Consider the following 8,511-nt stretch of genomic DNA (forward strand, 5'->3'; position numbering starts at 1 on the left):
TTTCACGTGATGATCGCACATGGTTTAGTTGATTTGGATCACGTGATCACTTAGATGATTAGAGGGATGTCTGTCTAAGTAGGAGTTCTTAAGTAATATGATTAATTGAACTTTAATTTATCATGAACTTAGTACATGATAGTATTTTGCTTGTCTATGTTGTTGTAGATAGATGGCCCGTGCTGTTGTTCCGTTGAATTTTAATGTGTTCCTTGAGAAAGCTAAGTTGAAAGATGATGGTAGCAATTACACGGACTGGGTCCGTAACTTGAGGATTATCCTCATTGCTGCACAGAAGAATTACGTCCTGGAAGCATCGATAGGTGCAAGACCCACTGCAGGAGCAACACTGGACGTTGTGAACGTCTGGCAGAGCAAAGCTGATGACTACATGATAGTTCAGTGTGCCATGCTTTACGGCTTAGAACCGGGACTTCAATGACGTTTTGAACGTCATGGAGCATATGAGATGTTTCAGGAGTTGAAGTTAATATTTCAAGCAAATGCCCGAATTGAGAGATATGAAGTCTCCAGTAAGTTCTAGAGCTGTAAGATGGAGGAGAACAGTTCTCTCAGTGAACATATACTCAAAATTTCTGGGTATAATAATCACTTGATTCAACTGGGAGTTAATCTTCCGGATGATAGTGTCATTGACAGAATTCTTAAATCACTGCCACCAAGCTACAAGAGCTTTGTGATGAACTATAATATGCAAGGGATGGATAAGACAATTCTAGAGCTCTTCACGATGCTAAAGGCTGCGGAGGTAGAAATCAAAAAGGAGCATCAAGTGTTGATGGTCAACAAGACCACCAGTTTCAAGAAAAAGGGTAAAGGGAAGAAGAAGGGGAACTTCAAGAAGAACAGCAAACAAGTTGCTGCTCAGGAGAAGAAACCCAAGTCTAGACCTAAGCCTGAGACTGAGTGCTTCTATTGCAAAGGGACTGGCCACTGGAAGCGGAACTACCCCAAGTATTTGGCGGATAAGAATGATGGCAAGGTGAACAAAGGTATATGTGATATACATATTATTGATGTGTACCTTACTAAAGCTCGCAGTAGCACCTGGGTATTTGATACTGGTTTTGTTGTTAATATTTGCAACTCGAAACAGGGACTACGGATTAAGCGAAGATTGGCTAAGGACAAGGTGATGATGCGCGTGGGAAATGGTTCCAAAGTTGATGTGCTCACGGTCGGCATGCTACTTCTACATCTACCTTCGGGATTAGTATTAGACCTGAATAATTGTTATTTGGTGCCAGCGTTAAGCATGATCATTATATCTGGATCTTGTTTGATGCGAGACGGTTATTCATTTAAATCTAAGAATAATGGTTGTTCTATTTATATGAGTAATATATTTTATGGTCATGCACCCTTGAAGAGTGGTAGATTTTTGTTGAATCTCGATTGTAGTGATACACATATTCATAATGTTGAAGCCAGAAGATGCATAGTTGATAATGATAGTGTAACTTATTTGTGGCACTGCCATTTAGGTCATATTGGTGTAAAGTGCATGAAGAAACTCCATATTGATGGACTTTTGGAATCACCTGATTATGAATCACTTGGTACTTGCGAACCATGCCTCATGGGCAAAATGACTAAAACGCGTTCTCCGGAACAATGGAGCGGGCAACAGATTTGTTGGAAATCATACATACTGATGTATGTGGTCCGATGAGTATTGAGGCTCGCGGCGGGTATCGTTATTTTCTCACCTTCACAGATGATTTGAGCAAATATGGGTATATCTACTTAATGAAACATAAGTTTGAAACATTTGAAAGTTCAAAGAATTTCAGAGTGAAGTGGAAAATCATCGTAACAAGAAAATAAAGTTTCTACGATCTGATCGTGGAGGAGAATATTTGAGTTATGAGTTTGGTCTTCATTTGAAACAATGTGGAATAGTTTCACAACTCACGCCACCCGGAAAACCCGGAAAACCACAGCGTAATGGTGTGTTCGAATGTCGTAACCACACTTTATTAGATATGGTGCGATCTATGATGTCTCTTACTGATTTACCGCTATCGTTTTGGGGTTATGCTTTAGAGACGACTGCATTCATGTTAAATAGGGCACCATCTAAATCCGTTGAGATGACGCCTTATGAACTTTGGTTTGGCAAGAAACCAAAGTTGTCGTTTCTTAAAGTTTGGGGCTGCGATGCTTATGTGAAAAAGCTTCAACCTGATAAGCTCAAACACAAAACGGAGAAATGTGTCTTCATAGGATACCCAAAGGAGACTGTTGGGTACACCTTCTATCACAGGTCCGAAGGCAAGACATTCGTTGCTAAGAATGGATCCTTTCTGGAGAAGGAGTTCTCTCAAAAGAAGTGAGTGGGAGGAAAGTAGAATTTGATGAGGTAACTGTACCTGCTCCCTTATTGGTAAGTAGTTCATCACAGAGACCGGTTCCTGTGACATCTACACCAATTAGTGAGGAAGCTAATGATATTGATCAAGAAACTTCAGATCAAGTTACTACCAAACCTCGTAGGTCAACTAGAGTAAGATCCGCACCAGAGTGGTACGGTAATCCTATTCCGGAGGTCATGTTACTTGACCATGGCGAACCTATGAACTATGAGGAAGCGATGATGAGCCCAGATTCCACAAAATGGCTTGAGGCCATGAAATCTGAGATGGGATCCATGTATGAGAACAAAGTGTGGACTTTGGTTGACTTGCCCGATGATTGGCAAGCCATCGAGAATAAATGGATCTTCAAGAAGAAGACTGACGCTGACGGTAATGTTACTGTCTACAAAGCTCGACTTGTTGCAAAAGGTTTTCGACAAGTTCAAGGGGTTGACTACGATGAGACTTTCTCACCCGTAGCGATGCTTAAGTCTGTCCGAATCATGTTAGCAATATCTGCATTTTATGATTATGAAATTTGGCAAATGGATGTCAAAACTGCATTCCTGAATGGATTTCTAGAAGAAGAGTTGTATATGATGCAACCAGAAGGTTTTGTCGATCCAAAAGGTGCTAACAAAATGTGCAAGCTCCAGCGATCCATTTATGGACTGGTGCAAGCCTCTCGAAGTTGGAATAAACGTTTTGATAGTGTGATCAAAGCATATGGTTTTATACAGACTTTTGGAGAAGCCTATATTTACAAGAAAGTGAGTAGGAGCTCTGTAGCATTTCTAATACTATATGTGGACGACATATTGTTGATTGGAAATGATATAGAATTTCTGGATAGCATAAAAGGATACTTGAATAAGAGTTTTTCAATGAAAGACCTCGGTGAAGCTGCTTATACATTGGGCATCAAGATCTATAGAGATAGATCAAGACGCTTAATTGGACTTTCACAAAGCACATACCTTGATAAAGTTTTGAAAAAGTTCAAAATGGATCAGGCAAAGAAAGGGTTCTTGCCCGTGTTACAAGGTGTGAAGTTGAGTCAGACTCAATGCCCGACCACAGCAGAAGATAGAGAGAAAATGAAAGATGTTCCCTATGCTTCAGCCATAGGCTCTATCATGTATGCAATGCTGTGTACCAGACCTGACGTATGCTTAGCAATAAGTTTGGCAGGTAGGTACCAAAGTAATCCAGGAGTGGATCACTGGACAGCGGTTAAGAACATCTTGAAATACCTGAAAAGGACTAAGGATATGTTTTTCGTTTATGGGGGTGACAAAGAGCTCGTCGTAAATGGTTACGTCGATGCGAGCTTTGGCACTGATCCAAACAATTCTAAATCGCAAACGGGGTACGTGTTTATATTGAACGGTGGAGCTACCAGTTGGTGCAGTTCTAAACAAAGCGTCGTGGTGGGATCTAAGTGTGAAGCGGAGTACATAGCTGCTTCGGAAGCAGCAAATGAAGGAGTCTGGATGAAGGAGTTCATATCCGATCTAGGTGTCATACCTAGTGCATCAGGTCCAATGAAAATCTTTTGTGACAATACTGATGCAATTGACTCCATGGGTTTGCAAGATAACCCAGATTTCAAAGGAATCTAGATTTCACAAGAGAACCAAGCACATAAAGAGACGCTTCAATTCCATTTGTGATCAAGTCCAGGTGGGAGACATAGAGATTTGCAAGATACATCTGGATCTGAATGTTGCAGACCCGTTGACTAAGCCTCTCTCACAAGAAAAACATGATCAGCACCAAGACTCCATGGGTTTTAGAATCATTACTCTGTAATCTAGATTATTGACTCTAGTGCAGGTGGGATACTGAAGGAAATATGCCCTAGAGGCAATAATAAAGTTATTATTTATTTCCTTATTTCATGATAAATGTTTATTATTCATGCTAGAATTGTATTAACCGGAAACATAATACATGTGTGAATATATAGACAAACATAGTGTCACTAGTATGCCTCTACTTGACTAGCTCATTGATCAAAGATGGTTTAATTTCCTAACCATAGACATGAGTTGTCATTTCATAAACAGGATCACATCATTGGGAGAATGATGTGGTTGACTTGACCCATTCCTTTAGTTTACTGCTATTCCCTTCTTCATGACTTATACATGTTCCTATGACTATGAGATTATGCAACTCCCAATTACCGGAGGAACACTTTGTGTGCTACCAAACGTCACAACGTAACTGGGTGATTATAAAGGTGCTCTACAGGTGTCTCCGATGGTACTTGTTGAGTTGGCATAGATCGAGATTAGGATTTGTCACTTCGATTGTCGGAGAGGTATCTCTGGGCCCTCTCGTTAATGCACATCAATATAAGCCTTGCAAGTAATGTGACTAATGAGTTAGTTGCGGGATGATGCACTACGAAACGAGTAAAGAGACTTGCTGGTAACAAGATTGAGCTAGGTATTGAGATACCGACGATCGTACCTCGGGTAAGTAACACACCAATGACAAAGGGAACAACGTATGTTGTTATGCGGTTTGACCGATAAAGATCTTCGTAGAATATGTAGGAGCCAATATGAGCATCCAGGTTCCACTATTGGTTATTGACGGGAGACGTGTCTCGGTCATGTCTACATAGTTCTCGAACCCGTAGGGTCCGCACACTTAACATTCGATGATGATTGGTATTATGACTTTATGTGTTTTGATGTAGTGAAGGTAGTTCAGAGTCCCGGATATGATCACGAACATGACGAGAAGTCTCAAAATGGTCGAGACATAAAGATTTATATATTGCATGACTATATTCGGACACCGAATGAGTTCCGGGGGTCACCGGATATTTATGGAGTACCGGGAGGTTATTGGAACCCCTAGGGATCTAATGGTCCAACATGGGCCTTGTGGGAGAGAGAGGAGAGGGCCTAGGGCTGGCCGCGCACCCCCCTTTGGGAGTCTGAATTGGACAAGGAGGGGGGGCCTCTTTCCTCCCTCTCTCCCTCTCCTTCCTTCCCCCTCTCCTACTCCTACTAGGAACGGGGAGTCTTCCTCCCGGTGGGAGTAGGACTCCCCCCCTTGGCGCGCCCTCCTCCTTGGCCGGCCTCCCCCTAGCTCCTTTATATACAGGGGCAGGGGGCACCACAAGACACACAAGTTGATCATTGATCTTTAGTCGTGTGCGGTGCCCCCTCCACCATAATCCACCTCGGTCATATCGTAGCGGTTCTTAGGCGAATCCCTGCGTCGGTTGCTTCATCAACACCGTCATCAGGCCGTCGTGCTGACGGAACTCTCCCCGAAGCTCTACTGGATTGTGAGTTCATGGGACGTCATCGAGCTGAACCTGTGCAGATCACAGAGGTGCCATATGTTTGGTACTAGGATCGGTCGATCGTGAAGACATATGACTACATCAACCGTGTTGTCATAACGCTTCCGCTTACGGTCTACGAGGGTACGTAGACAACACTCTCCCCTCTCGTTGCTATGCATCACCATGATCTTGCATGTGCGTATGATTTTTTTTTGAAATTACTGGATCCCCCAACACTTATTACATCCCAATGCCTTCCCCTAGGCCCAAATAATGGTGAAGTGTCATGTAGTCGACATTCAGATAACACCACTAGAGGAAATACAACATACATCTCATCAAAATATCAAAAGAATACCAAACTCACATGATTACTTATAACAAGACTTCTCCCATGTCCTCGGGAACAAACATAACTACTCACAAAGCATATTCATAATCAAGATTAGAGGAGTATTAATTATTAGTAAGGATCTAAAAATATAATTTTCCACCGGATAAACCAACTAGGATCAACTACAAGGAGTAATCAACACTACACGGAGTGAAGCGCCTTTGGTAAGGAAACATTTATATAGTGTGCTGAAATTTACTGTCACTTGTTACCATGGAAAATATTCCTTCGCGGGGCTTGTTCGGGGTATCTTCAACTCAATCGGAAGAGCAAGAGTTTCTCCTCAACCTACTGCACCTACTGAAAATATTTATTATGAAATTCCTTCGGGTATGATAGAGAAACTACTAGCTAATCCTTATGCAGGAGATGGAACATAAAATCCTGAGATGCACCTAATCTATGTGGATGAAGTTTGTGGATTATTTAAGCTTGCAGGTATCCCCGAGGATGTTGTCAAGAAGAAGGTCTTACCTTTATCTTTGACGGGAAAAGCATTGACATGGTATAGGCGATTGGATGATATTGGATCATGGAACTACAACCGATTGAAATTGGAATTTCATCAGAAGTTTTATCCTATGCATCTGGTTCACCATGATCGATATATATAATATTTTGCCTCGTTAAAGAGAAAGTATCGCTCAAGCTTGGAAGAGTCTTAAGTCAATGTTATATACATGCCCCAATCATGAGCTCTTAAGAGAAATTATTATTCAAAAATTTTATGCTTGGCTTTCTCATAATGATCGATCCATGCTCGATACTTCTTGTACTGGTTCCTATATGAAGAAGGATATTGAATTCAAATGGGATTTATTGGAAAGAATTAAACTCAACTCTAAAGATTGGGAACCCTACGAAGGTAAAGAGTCAGGTATAAACCTTAAGTTTGATTGTCTTAAATCTTTTATGGACACCGATGCTTTTCATGATTTTAGCACTAAATATGGACTTCACTCTGAGATAGTAGCTTCTTTCTGTGAATAGTTTGCTACTCATGTTGATCTCCCTAAGGAGAAGAGGTTTAAATATCATCCTCCCATTGAAGTTAAAGTAGTTGAACCCATTAAAGTTGAAGAAGAAACTATTACTTATAATGTTGATCCTATTGTTCCTACTACTTATATTGAGAAACCAACATTCCGTGTTAGAATAAAGGATCATGGTAAACCTTTAACTATGTTAAACAAAAGTAATATTAGAACACCCAAACCCTCTAAACAAATTAAAGTTGAACCTAGTATTGCTATGGTTAAAGATCTCTTGGTTGATAATATTGAAGGGCATGTTATTTACTTCTGCGATGAAGCTGCTAGAATTGCTAAACCTGATATGAAAGATAAACATAGACCTATTGTTGGCATGCCTGTTGTTTCTGTTAAAATTTGGGATCATTGTTATCATGGCTTATGTGATGTGGGTGCTAGTATGAGTGCAATACCTTATACCTTATATAAAGAAAATATGAATGATATTGCACCTGCTGAGATAGAAGATAGTGATGTTACTATTAAGCTTGCTAATAGAGATACTATATCACCAATTGGGATTGTTAGAGATGTTGAAGTCTTGTGTGGGAAGATAAAATATCCTACTAATTTTCTTGTTCTTTCTTCCCCACAAGATAATCTTTGTCCCATTATATTTGGCAAACCTTTCTTGAATACCGTTAATGCTAAGATAGACTGTGAGAAAGATATTGTTAGTGTTGGTTTAGGGGATATGTCTCATGATTTTAATTTCTCTAAATTTCATAGACAACCCCATGATAAAGAATTGCCTAGTAAGGATGAAATTATTGGTCTTGCTTCTATTGTCGTGCCTCCTGCTGATCCTTTAGGACAATATTTAGGAATGAAAGAAGGGAAATAGATGAAGTATTCTTTAATCAGGGAACTATTTTGAAACACAACTTGCCCGTTGAAATCCTAGGGGATCCTCCTCCTCCCAAGGGTGATCCCGTGTTTGAGCTTAAACAATTACCTAATACTCTTAAATATGCTTATCTTGATGAAAAGAAGATATATCATGTTATTATTATTGCTAACCTTTCAGAGCATGAAGAAGAGAAATTACTGAAAACTCTGAAGAAGCACCGTGCTGCTATTGGATTTACTCTTGATGATCTTAAGGGCATTAGTACCACTCTATGCCAGCACAAAATAAAATTGGAGAAAGATGCTAAACCAGTTGTTGATCATCAATGATGATTAAATCCTAAGATGAAAGAAGTGGTAATAAATGAAATACTAAAGCTTCTGGAGGTAGGTATAATTTATCATATTGCTGATAGTCAATGGGTAAGCCCTGTTCATTGTGTCCCCAAGAAACAAGGTATTACCGTTGTTCCTAATGATAAGAATGAATTGATTCCACAAAGAATTGTTACAGGTTATAGAATGGTAATTGATTTCCGCAAATTAAAT

Source organism: Triticum aestivum, chromosome 1B, assembly GCF_018294505.1.
Source record: "Triticum aestivum cultivar Chinese Spring chromosome 1B, IWGSC CS RefSeq v2.1, whole genome shotgun sequence".
Lineage (NCBI taxonomy): Eukaryota > Viridiplantae > Streptophyta > Magnoliopsida > Poales > Poaceae > Triticum > Triticum aestivum.